The following is a 13,499-nucleotide window of genomic DNA, read 5'->3' on the forward strand; positions in this document are numbered from 1 at the left end:
ATCATTCTGATCTCTAGTTACAGATGCAATACCTATGACAATCCCAGAGGAATTTGAAGCAATGATTCGAGAGTCTTGGAGAAATCAGAGGGTCCTTTTAAAAGATGACACAATGATGCAAACCATGAATGAAGGGACCATCTTATATGTATTTCCACATGATTATGTCAACTTTCAGGACTTGGTCCTGATTGTGTGGGTGTGGGTATTGAAAGAGAAAATGCAAGCATTCATGATGTGGTTGAAGTGGGTAGCATCACTTTGCTAAAGTGCCCATCAAGCAACAACAATGTTGAATGGGAGCCCATTACAACGCTTTGTTCCTGTTGATGGCATGCATGCTACATATGAGGATGTATCCAACGATGAATGTTGGAAAAAAACTTGATGGGAGTATGTTGTCCAGTTGTCAAGGAAGAGACGATACACTTTCATGAACAGGACTCAAAAATCAAAAGCAGCACCACTTCTTCGACTTTTTACCTTTCAAACAAATCAATTCAAAGGGTATCATGCATTGATTGTTGTGCACAAAAATGCTGCCAATTTGCAGATCGTGATATGGTGACAAGGTTTACGACAACAATTTTGGGGAGAGTCTCAAAATCACGCACTAATTATGTTTATGATGTTCTTTCTATATGTTATCAGAAAGATGAGAAGTCACGATACCAATTCAGGCTAAATGGCTCTATTGTTTTGGTGTAGAGCATGGTATGAGCTACATGGAATACCAAAGACATCATTTTATCGATACAAGGAGAACTTTGAAAATGGTGTGTGCGCCAATATGTACATGGAACACATGTACATTGAGAAGGGACTTCAACATACTAGTTTAGCAAGAGCACTACTAAACGAGTTTTGTGGAAAATAACTCTGAGAAAATGCCACATAGAAGTAGAACACTGCTAGATGGCTCAAGAGAGACTCAATTGGTGATTCCATCAACATACAAACAAGTGGATATTTTATGTGAAATCAACACGACACTTGACCAAATGGGCTATGAGAAGAAGCTATCCCAATCTTCTTTTGGTAGAATTTGGAACAAAGAGTACCCACATGTCACTTTAACAAAGACGAGTGAGTTCTCTAAGTGCAATATTTGTAGCTCAATCAAGGCAAGGTTAGAAGCTAAACCTTCTCTTGAAGAGAGAGCTCTTCTCTTGAGGGAGAGAGAAGTTCACATGGCACAACAAAAGAGTTGCAGAAGCCTATATTATGCATGGCGCACGTATTCAGAAACTCAACCACAAAAATATGTATGCATAATCCATGATAAGATGGATCAAAAGAAGACTGCCATTCCTAGATTACGCATTGTTCCCAAGGGTGTGGATTCAGGATATTAAATCTGCAGGTGGCATTGATTGGCATGATCACTCATGGACATGGAGAAGGTCATTACGGACACTTTGTCTTGAATGGTTTGTGGCCAGCTGATCCAAATCTTACAATTGGCTCAATTGCTAATTGTTTACATACCTCGAGAGGATAGATAAGCATCCTCTTGGTGATCTAGTAACAAATGGACTTCCAAGGAGCAATATTTCACTACTACATGCTTTGAACTCAGGGATGCTTTGGACTACCATAACTTGAGTGATGGAAAAGAGCCCATTGTGCAGTCGTCAGAAATTGCAGAAGAGGAATTGGGGTCAACATTTCGCAGATTGCCAGAGAACTTGTTGCTACAATTGGATAATTGTGCAGGGGAAAACAAAAATCGATACTTATTTGCCTATTTGTCAATGCTTGTTGCAAGGGGTGTTTTCAAACCATCCAGCTGGATTTTTAATGGTTGGGCATACACATGAGGACATAGACGCCATGTTTTTAGTAGGTTTTTTCAAGAAGTTGAGAGTTACACAAACCTATACTTTGCCACATTTGATGGATACATTACGAAACAGCTCATCTTCATCTCCAGCTCCATTTTTTCTCACAAAGATCCCCGATTTCAAGCAATATTTGATGGCTATCTTTGTGATGGAGCAGACATACTTGTTGGACATTCCAAACCCGCTTCAGTTCAGGTTCTTTATGCAAGGATGAGACACCAATGATGCAATATAAGGCACATGTAGGTGTATCAAGTTGGAGTGGAAGTATTCGCCTTTGGAAACAGACACAGAAGGCAAGCCAATGTTACCACATGGAGATCCACCTCTTGTACCAAATGGCGGAGTATGTCAAGGCCCACGAAGAAGTCATTTTGGGGCTAAAGACTATATAAAATTTTGGAAAAATTTAGGGAATGGTTCAAGTATTCCGGATAGGCGATATTATAGACCCGTGATAGATTATTGGAGTAAGGTAATTGAAGAGATTGGAAAAGCAATCATATCAGAGGGAGTCTTGTATGAAATGTTTTGGCCAAAAACTCAAGAATATTCTCATCTACAAAGCACTACAATGAATTTGCAACAAGGAGCAGAAAGATTCCTAGGCCTTGAAGAGTTGAATGATCATTTTTGTGGGCCTCAACGAGATAGGCCAAGGGAAGAGTTTGACCCTATGTCTGATGTGCACCAAGGTGACTTTCTTATGCTTGTTCCGAGTGACACAGAAATCTATCCAGTGTGGCTTGCAATGGCTTTATCTGACATTGATAATGAGCCTACATCACCAAACTACAGAAAACTCTTGATTCAATATTGGGCACCTTGCGCGAGAAAAAGTGGGATGACAGATACTCAAGCTTACAGTAATTGTTGGAAGGGTTATTGGGCTGTCAACTATAAGGACCCACAAGTGTGGGAAACTATAGATGCAATTGTTTGGTCCTGGAGACCCAACAAAGAAGGACCATTTTCTAGAATAAAGATTCCAGAAAGACATGCTCTAAAAGCCAAAGAAGGCCTCACTCGTGCACATCAGCCACACTTGGATCAAAGTTCAGATATGGTATCAAATGTGGAGTAGAATTATGTGGAGCTTCTATTGTGACTATACTAGTCAATTTGTAAACAAAATCTTTTTTGTATCTTCCTTTGTTTTATGTAATTTATAGTTATTATTCAAATCCATGTGTTGTACATCCTCTTGACTTTTGGTGTTTATCAACACCACAATCCTATGAGATTTTCACTTTATTTACTAGCCACACACCTCAATTTTTCCCACTTTAAGTGGAAAATTCCCAAATTACATGAATTCGGTCGATTTGGAGATTCCCATAATGTGAGATTTTTACCAAAATACCTAATATGGTCTTAATATCTCTAGGCTTGGGGGAGGGCTAATATGAGTGGCATAAAATGGTAACCATCTTTTTGCAACATTTGTCAGCCTACTCAACGTCCTCTTCCTCATATGTGTTTATATTTTTCTACGCTATTAAGTTATCTAGAGTAAATTCCCCCTCTTCGTTTAACCTTTTTGGCGACACATACATTATACTCTTTCCAAAAATGTCACCTTAGTCATATATTTATATTACCACCCTTTTCTTTTTTGCTTTGTAAATGGAATAAGCATACAATAACCAACTATATACCCCTAAACTTTCTTACCTCTTGTGAATTAGTAGTAGAAAAATAATATATCCATCTTCCACCCCATATAGATAAATTCCCATGGAAATCAACTCTCCACTTGTCTTTACCAAAGATTATGGTCCCTCTCTACAAGTCTTCTATGCCCCCTACATAGGTGGCCCAATATCTCTTAAGAATATACATATAGTTTCTCTCCTTTCAAAAAAGACTCCAATTGTATATTCTTTTCACAAGAAAATAATATTGGGCCCTCCTCTATTTGCTTAAGCATCATAGCCTTTTGAAAAAGCATGATTCCCCTTGGATGCATACAAGCAAAGGGCCCATACAAGAAGACTTGGAAGCAAAAGGTTCCCTAGCCTAGTGTGGACCTTCCAAACCGAATTCCTTGGTGCATGGGCGTGAAGAATAGTCCAAATTCATATCAAACATGTTGAGAAGGTCAATTTTTCCTTTTGAAGCATGTCATTCCGAGCTACAGGTAAAAAGTTATGGTCAAAATAGTGTAAATCTGTCAGATTCGCAGCAAAAGGGAACTGTAAATCAAGTAAATCAAGAGGGTGAGATCTTATTTTTCCCCTACTCATCTTCTAGAAGAGCAATGAGTGTTCAAGGTCACTTGCATGTGATGGGACCAACCTAAAGATGCTTTCTAAATGCCAAGACAGACAAGTTGAGATACCCCGCAGGAGCCACCCGTAGGGCCTCATGGTGGGGCCCACCTACATTATGCACCCCTATGGAGCCTTCATGGTTTAAAATGATATTTTTGGTGAATAAATAGTCCCTTTTATGTCCAATATTCAATGAGTGGTCAAAGGACACTTAATTAGGTCTAATCACTTACTCTAATTAAGTGTAGCATAATCCCACTCCTACACAACTATAAATAGCCCCCCTTGGAGAGACTCAAGGACACACACCTATAATTTCAACTTCATGTTGTTTCTTGATCAATAGTAGAGAAAACCCCAACTCTCCCTCTTTCACATCCTCCCTCCGAACCCTCCTCTTTGGAGGAAGTGCAACTCTATTCTCCACTCTTTCCATTCTACAATCTCTTACTCCATCAACCCAATAAATCATTTGTAGCACCTCAATAACTTGTAAATACATCATGATCTCTCTCATGGTTATGTTAATGATCATGAAATCATCTTCAAAACTTTCAAGTGTCGCAATTCGTGATGGTTAGCCAGCGTCTGTCCTCCCCTTAAAAGGTGTGCGAGAAATCAAGTAAGTGTTCTATTCTCAATTTACCATTGGTTTGTTTCTCCACACTTATTCAATTGGTCTAAAGAAATTTCTCACTCCAACTCTCTTTTGCTTCATTACATATGCATGTGGCTACCTCTCATGGTGATTTTATTTGTGCCATGGCATTGCATAGATGGAGATGAGCTCTCTATGCAAAGTGTGTTAGTTTTATGTAAGTGATTCTCTTGCGTGTTTGAGAGGCAAGTCTTGTGCGCATGATTTTTTGATGAGTGCTTGAGAGAGGAAGAGTTTGGATGTATTATGGGTATTCTTATGGGGAGAAGGTGAATGCTATTCCACAAATTGCATATTTCATTTTGATGCACGGCATTGGGTTGCATAATCGTTGATGGTGTTCAAGTGTCCAAAGTGTATATAGAGTAAGGGGGTTTTCAAAGTGTTTTGCTTGAGTGGGTGAGTGCTAGTGTTATTTTGATTGGTTTCCTTCTCCACTCCCAAAAGAAGGTGGTGCCCCAAGTAGTGTGCGTACCTCTTTACGAACATTTTGTGAGGGTAGGCCCATTGGTTTGGGTTTAGAGACCCCATTTCAAAAAGCTCGCCCTCAATTGGAAACAAGGATGGTATCATCCACATAAAGAGCAAGAATCACAAAACTGCTACCTTGGCGTTTTATGTATAAGTTGGGGTCTGACGAGCAAGAGATGAATCCTTTAGAGGTGAGAAAAAGATCAAATTTTGTATACCAGGCTCGCGAAGCTTGTTTGAGACCATATAGTGCCTTATGGAGTTGAGCAACAAGGTCTTCTTTACCTGGAATAACAAACCCTTCTGGTTGTTCCATATAAATTTCCTCTTCCAAGTCACCATTAAGAAAAGCAGTTCGAACATCCATTTGATGAGCTTCTAAATCAAATTGAACAGCAAATGCCAATAAAACTCGAACACTTGTAATGCGAACAACTGGTGAAAAAGTCTCGTGATAATCAACACCAGCTAATTGGGAGTAACCTTTTGCAACTAAACGCGCCTTGAACTTGTCAAAAGATCCATCTGCTTTTACTTTTGTCTTATACACCCACTTACATTTAATAGCTGTACGACCAGGAGGTAATTCAGTTAGTATCCATGTACCTTTAGAGATAAGAGAATCGTACTCTGCTTCCATAGCCTCTTGCCATTGATCCTTTTGTGGTGAAGAGATAGCTTCATCATAAGTAACGGGATCTTCAGTAGAAAAAAAGCATTATCAGCAATATCGTCATCATAAACATGACATGAGCCATGTTCAAAATCAATAGGCAGATCAACAAAAATATCAATATCATCATTGGCAACATTTGGAATGGATGGTTGTGAAGAGGAAAGTTGCTCTATAGGAAGAGTTTCATCTTTTGAAAGAAATGGAAAAGCCTGAAGCAATGATTTAGTATCATCAGAATCATCCATGGACCATGAGCCTCCCATAAGCTGTTCGTTAAAAGTAGCATCACGATTCACAATTACTTTCTTGGAGGAAGGGTCATAGAATTTGTAGCCTTTGGAAGTGTCAGAATATCCAATAAAAATAACTTTAAGACCAGGAGCATCAAGCTTTGTTCGTGTTTCTTTGGGAACATGAATATAAGCAATACATCCAAAGGTTCGAAAATGAGATACAGAAGGAATGTCACCGGTCCATGCTGTGATGGGTATCTTACCAGAGGGTGCAGTAGTAGGAAGATGATTCTGAATAAATGTTGCTGTCAAAGTAGCTTCAGCCCAGAAAACACGAGATAAGCCAGAATGAACCAGCATACATCTTATAGCATTGAGAATAGTGCGATTATTTCGTTCAGCAACACCGTTTTGTTTAGGAGAATATGGAATAGTGTGTTCATGATGAATTCCATTGTCAGCACAATAACTCACAAACTCTCAAGAAACATATTCGCCTCCATTGTCACTACGAAGCTTCTTAAGGCAACGACCAGTTTGAAGTTCCGCAGCCTTGTGGAAATGTTTGAAAACAGATAAGACTTCAGATTTTTTTCTTAGTAGAAATACAGTCGTATACCTTGAGAAATCATCAATGAAAGTAATGAAGTAGCGATATTGTGATCTCGAAGAAGGTAGAGGTCCACATATATCAGTATGAACAAGATCCAATATTTCATGAGAATGAGTTGTATTTGAAAGAGGAAAGGGTTTGCGATTGTGTTTCCCAAGAGCACAAAATTCACAAATTCCCATATGAGGATGGGCTTTAAGATCCATGCCATGAACAAGATCACGACATTGAAGATCAAGGAGTTTTGAGAAATCAGCATGAACAAAATGGTGATGCCATACTTTGCAATCATGATCACCTGGAGCAGTGACAACATTTGCTACAGCATCGTTGAGAGAGAGTTCAAACAAATTACCGTTTCGAGGAGCAGTGGCTATAGTCTGTCCATCTTTCTCAATTCGGCATTTAGTATGATCAAATCCAACAAATAGACCAAGATCAACAAGTCTAGAAACTGAAAGAAGATTACGTTGAAGATCTGGTACATGTAATACTCGCAAAATTCGAGTGGAAGAAGATAAGGTACCAAGATATAAGTCTCCAATACCCTTTACTTGACAAGTAGTATCATCAGCAAGATAAACAACACGTTGAATTGGCAGTGGATGATAGTTATGGAGCCACTTAGACTGATATGTCATATTTCCTGTAGCACTAGAATCGACAATAAAAAGTGATCCATCATGTACATGAAGTATTCTGTCTGGAGCAACTGAACATAGGACGCAGCTTGTTTCTGGTGCAATGTTGTTTCGATGTTCAGTAGCATATGCTCTATTCCGATCTGTGTCGAATCGACGCTTATAGCACATATGAGTGGGATGATCAGATCGTCCACAATATTCACAAGAAGAAGAAGAAGAGTCTCTAGATAAACATGGTTGTTTTGTGGTAATATTGTGTTCTTCATCATATTGACGTGCCCAACAATCATCTTCAGTATGGACATTTTTGTTGCAATAAGAACATTGCTTATTAGGAAATTTGAGACGAGAGAAAATATTACCGCGACGTCCACCTCTGCGGTTTCCTCGTTAAAATGGACGCCTTCGAGCATAAAAAGCCCGTTCCATCTGTTGTGACTCAGTCTCCTCGTGTGAAATCATAGCTGTATCATGACTAGCATTGCGACGTTCTTGACGTTGAGAGTATTCAATAAAAGACATGCAGGCTTGGTCGAAATCAAGACCATCTTTATTAGAGAGAATAGTAACAATGTTATCATAAGAAGAGTCCTTCACCGTATCAAGGAGAAGTGCAATCACTTGCTTTTGTGGAACAGGATCACCGGCAGCAGCAAGTTGATTAATAATAGATTTGAAAGATTCAATATGTCCCGTCATGGCAGTACCAACTTCATATTGTAACTTGTTAAGCAACCCTCTCAAATAAAGTATTTCTGGGACAGATTTCTTCTTCTGAAAGTTTGCAATAAGGTATTCCATACGTCGTGGGAAGTAGGCAGTTTGTACATATCAAGCAAAAGGGAATTAGTAAGAGCAAAAAGAATACCGACGAGCTGCTTTATCACGTCGTTGCCAATCGATAGGCAACATTCCAATCTTCAAATATAGGTCCTTCAGTGATAAGCACGTATCATTTATCCGTATCAACAGGCTGAGGCGGACAAACACGATTTCTAAGAACAACATCGGAGAGTTCATCGCCTTCAAGAATTAACAACATCTTTGCTTTCCAAACTAGAAAACCTTGACCTTGGAAAGGAGGAACAGAACGCTGGCCAGAAGGAAAGCCGTTGACGAGAAATTCATAGCCATATCTTGTTGCGAGAAGACGTATAAGATAAGATCGCAGAATTTGTCAAGCCACCATATATGGGAAGGCCGCAATTGAGAATGAGAGAGATATGAGGACTGCGTTTTTGTCAACGATAAACGTAAGAAGGATGCTCAAGGAACTTCCAAAGATGAGAGAGACGTCACCCAAAAAGGGCAGGGTAAAAGAGACGTTAATAATAAAAGAGTCCTCAAAATAGAGTGGCGTGAGACGCAAGATTGACGGCCACAATACAAATAGAAAAAATCTAAATCTTCTCGAAAAACTTAACGCCAAAATAAGAAAACGATCGCGGATGCTTCACGAAGAAGGAGGACGAAGAAAGCTGCGTCAGCTCAATTGTAGTAAAAACAACATACTTTCTGCTGCGAACTCCGATTGATGCAAACCTAGAACTCAAATCGAAGAGCTCGAGGAGACGAACAAGTTTTGGAGATGAAAGTGCCATTTGTGCTATGCTCCATTGCGCTTCCCGTTTTTTTTCTCCAAATTTTGAGCAGAACAGCAAGAAAAATTGAGATGAGTTCATTGGGGTCAATCAAACAAGAAAAACGTAATCAACGATTAGATTGATTAGCAATAAACGTCACACAAAACACTAATCATATTCTTCTTAACACAAAACAACCACAGTTAACAAGAATCAATGCTCAAAAATAAAATTTGTAGCAATTTTTGAATCTTACATGCAAATCGCATACACATACTGTTTTGTCACCATGAATTGAATCGGCGCATGATCGTTACTGCTCTGATACCATGTTGAGATGTAGAGAGAAAAAGAGAGAGACGAGACAAGAGACACACCATATACGCTCCCAAAGACTGATTCATATTGAGGACAAGATACAAATATATAGGTGAGACCAAGTTCAGTAGAGTGAGCCTTATATAGCTCCAACACGTACAACATCAAATGGATATGCTACCATCTGGCCCACTATACCTGCTGCTGCTCCACATCCCAAGTTTTGTAAGGACGCTCAAATCAGCATTCTCTTCTGGCTTGCTTGCTATGTTCCTCTTCACCAGCCAAACTTTGTGAGTGATTCATATACCGCAAAATGCAAACTCACGTACGGGATCACACCAATAACAGGCAGCTGGCAACTAGCCTTTGTAGGCTGCTGATGGTCCTTCCTCTTTCATTATCGTTGACGCTGCATGGAACATTTCTCGATAGCGCATTGGTGAAACCTTTGTCTACACTGTAAGCCTACCCCGAACCATGTCCATAGGATACATGGCAGATATTACAATAATTCCAGCACATGCAACAACTCCAAGTCTTAGTAATGGTGTAAGCTTAGCATCCTCTCACCCAGTCTCCCTCCTGTACAATCACAAAATTTCACTTCAAGCTTGTTCATAACTGTAAAACTTCACAGCAGAGTTAGGAATTATTCAAGCACAGTTTGTTCCATTCCCTATGAAAAATCTAGCTAAGCCTTCATTGACCAAATGTACTACAAGCCTTGCACCATGCCATTATATTTAGGCTTCAATGGATTTTGAACTTGAAGAAGAATCTTTGAACGTTCAAGTGGGGCCATAGCACTACGTGAAACTCCACCAGCCAAATCTCCAGCAATGAGAGACTTGCAAACGGCCAGTGATTTATCTCCTAGAGCCTTGACTTCAACAATTGCAAGTTTTGCTTCTTCAGCAAGAGTTGCAAGTGTGGAGGAAGCCAATTCTTCCCCAAAAGCATAAAGAGGAGATCTCTGGCAAAAGGCAACGCTCCCATGAGAGGCAATCTCCTCTTTCGCGCTGCTATGACACCATGCATGGTCCTTCTATATCCTGGAAGTTGTGGCCTCTCTCTGAGAAACCATGGAAAACTAGGGAAAAGCAACAGACCAGAAAGCTAATGGAGGCAAGTCGAGTCACGAAATGGAAGGAGAGGAAGAGCCACTTGGGTGGGGCGAGCGAGCTGAGAAAAAGGACAAAGGTGCCTATGGCTAGAAGCCACTGCCACACCTGCTGCTGCAATGAGCGGCATGTAGGAAGCATGATGGATGGTGGTTGTTGGTGATTTAGGGCACAACAAATCTCTCTCCCTCTCTCTCTCTCTCTATCTCTCTCTCTCTCTCTCTTTTACCCTTAAAATAAGCTTCTCATTAATCAGTTTCTCTCAAGGCAAGTCCACACAATACAAGTACAGACATAAGTGTTCACATGACACATGGATCTTACAAAATTTGAAAATAGTAAAAGCCACACTTCCACTCACAAGACCGCATCAAATTTGTTTTAGTAAATCAGCTAACTTTGCATGTGACCTAAGACTAAAGTATGTATTCCATCACACTACGCAGTTTGTGTTGCTTGCTATAGCCCAACTTAATCACCCATCAATCATGAAGATGATTTCCCGTCCAATGCGCTAAATATGTCCGTCCTAGTGACAATAACAACAACTTGTCTTGAATGATTGACAAATATAGGCATTTGATGTATCTTGTGCTTCAAAATCAAGATTGTAGCATCTAACACCGTCCTGTTTGCAGGCAAGGTATGGGAGGGCTACTCATGACCTCTTGAACTTTTGAATTCAACCCATCGTTCGCTTTGAATTTGTCTTTCTAATTAGATAAGACTTCAATACACTCTAAATTCTCATTTATCATCGACAATCTTGAGATATGAATAAAATGGTGATCAATCTCCTCTAGGCGTTGACTTGGTCCGGTTGGGTAAATAGTGGTAGGCATTGACCTTGTTGCTCTGTGTAAATAGTGTTTGACATAACATCTGCAAGAAATTTTGATGGCTCTACCTCTTCTTTGAAAAGAAAAGACTCATAGTGCTTAGATAGATCGTCGAAAGTAAGAATGGAAACATTCTCAGACCACTTGCCAGATGGGAGGATGGTGAGGGATCCGGTGCTTTCATTGCCATCCCCGGTTGCTCTCCTTAGAAGAAAGTTCCACGGGAAGCCCCGAAGCATGCAGAAATGGCCACAGACAAGAAAGCGGGAAAACCCTACAAAGGTGTGCTGGGCGTGGAGAGAGAGGTCAGAGCTCCATTTCCTGCGGCAATGCTGATGGAACTTGCTTGCATGAAGCTGATGGATACTTCTCGCAGGATGGCCGCCATGTTGGGTTCTAACATGCAATAGCTCTCTCTCACTCTTATGGTTAAAAAAGAAACTCTCTGAAAGAGCGCGCGCTCTTTCAATGAGTTTATTTTTAACTATAAGAGTGTGCGCGCGCTCTTTCAATAGCTCTTTCTAACATGCAATAGCTCTCTCTTGCTCTTTCAATAGCTCTTTCTAACATGCAATAGCTCTCTCTCACTCTTATAGTTAAAAAGAAACTCTCTGAAACAGCGCGTGCCGGCGCACGCTCTTTCAAAGAGTTTCTTTTTAACTATAAGAGTGAGAGAGAGAGAGAGAGAGAGAGAGAGAGAGAGAGCTGTGCCTCCTTGCTCGAGAGTGCTGGCGCTTCCAGACCATCTTTGCAGCAGAGCAAACGGAGCCTCCACCCTGCCTTTCTTGATACGCCACCATGGTTCTCTCAAATGACATTGACTTGCTGCATCCGCCCGCAGAGGTGGAGAAGAAGGAGCCCAGGCTCAAGCGACTGGTCCAATCTCTGAACTTATATTTCATGGATGTGAAGTGCCAGGGATGTTTTAGCATTACAACTGTGTTCAGCCATTCCCAGACTGTGGTCTTGTGCGGTAACTGCTCGGCGGTATTGTGCCAGCCGACATGAGGCCGTGCTCGACTTACTGAAGGCAGCAGTAATCCTCTCTCTCTCTCTCTCTCTCTCTCTCTCTCGTCGATCAGCTCTCGACAGTAATCGTAATCGTGATTATGTCGACAGTAATCGTGCTCGACAGGAGGCTGTGCTCGACTTGCATGATTATGTTCCAAACCATAACTGTTCTTGCGTGATCATGTTCAACAGAGATCAATTGGAACATGATCACGCAAGAACAGTTATGGTTTGAATATTTATCGACTTGTTGCCATCGTGGCGAAGCCAGCCGAGTCGATTGCCAGTCAGTGCCAACCGGCTGCCAGCAGTTGACCATAAAGCAAACGCGGCATGTACACGCAGGCTCGAACTTAGGACGTTGTACCGCTACGCTGCATACAAGCACATGTGAAGATCTTGAAGCTGGTGCATGATAGCGCACTGAGTTTTGCTGCCCCCTCAAAAGTGCTGTGACTGGCTGCGCTGGTTTCGCCCACCTACACGTCGGCTACCAGGCCGATATTTATCTAGAGCCAGTTAGTTATCGGCATGTTAGTGGAGTTGGATCACCAGAATTTTTACATTTAATTGATTGAATCTTCTGAGGCGCTGAAAGCCAAAGTGGCAGAGGTGATGGAGGTATTACAAATGGCCCAAGATGGTACGGGGCCAAGTAATGCAATCGACCTGTCAAGCTTATCTTTGAATGACTCTCTTGTGAGCTAATAGAGCTTCAATATAGCGACTTTGGAGAAGTGAGTCTAGTTAAGAGGGTCACTTTTTTGTGTAGTCCGCTCATTTTGAGCGGTTTTAGTTTATCTGTTTGTGAGACTTATTTTAGTACTTGAGTTTTCTGTATGCGAGGAGAATGATACTTGAAGAGGAGAAATTTAGTGCTTTATTTTTCGAGAGAGAGAGAGAGAGAGAGAGAGAGAGAGAGAGAGAGAGGAGAAGTTAGGGTTTCCATGTGTGCTGTTGCAGCCAGCCGATCAGCATTTCCTCTCTCGTCGGCAAGCTGTGTAAAGTTGCCTCGCCATCACCTCTACCTCTCTCTTATGGTCCATGCAGGTGCTTTTCGGTACAGGCCGTCCAATGCTCGGTTGTATCATGCAGCCTTGTTCATGCTAAAGTATGGGGTATTGCACATGCAAGTGCCAACTTCAATTGTTTAACCCCAGCCAATCCCAATCTATCTTCTTACCATCGATCACGATCCTTCGTCTTGCCATC

General features: G+C 41.0%; 3 pseudogenes; 1 reads left to right on the plus strand and 2 right to left on the minus strand.

Moving 5' to 3' along the window:
• LOC147431622 (mitochondrial adenine nucleotide transporter ADNT1-like) overlaps positions 1 to 10,578 on the minus strand; it is a 58,915-nt pseudogene extending 48,337 nt beyond the window's left edge.
• Positions 10,579 to 10,923: 345 nt separating this feature from the next.
• On the minus strand, positions 10,924 to 11,679 carry LOC147431623 (uncharacterized; annotated as a pseudogene).
• A 305-nt stretch (positions 11,680 to 11,984) lies between these two features.
• On the plus strand, positions 11,985 to 12,703 carry LOC147431624 (small ribosomal subunit protein eS27w pseudogene; annotated as a pseudogene).
• The last annotated feature ends 796 nt before the right edge of the window (positions 12,704 to 13,499 follow it).

Source organism: Adiantum capillus-veneris, chromosome 21 (genome assembly GCF_014529385.1).
Source record: "Adiantum capillus-veneris isolate H3 chromosome 21, ASM1452938v2, whole genome shotgun sequence".
In the NCBI taxonomy this organism is placed as follows: Eukaryota; Viridiplantae; Streptophyta; class Polypodiopsida; order Polypodiales; family Pteridaceae; genus Adiantum; species Adiantum capillus-veneris.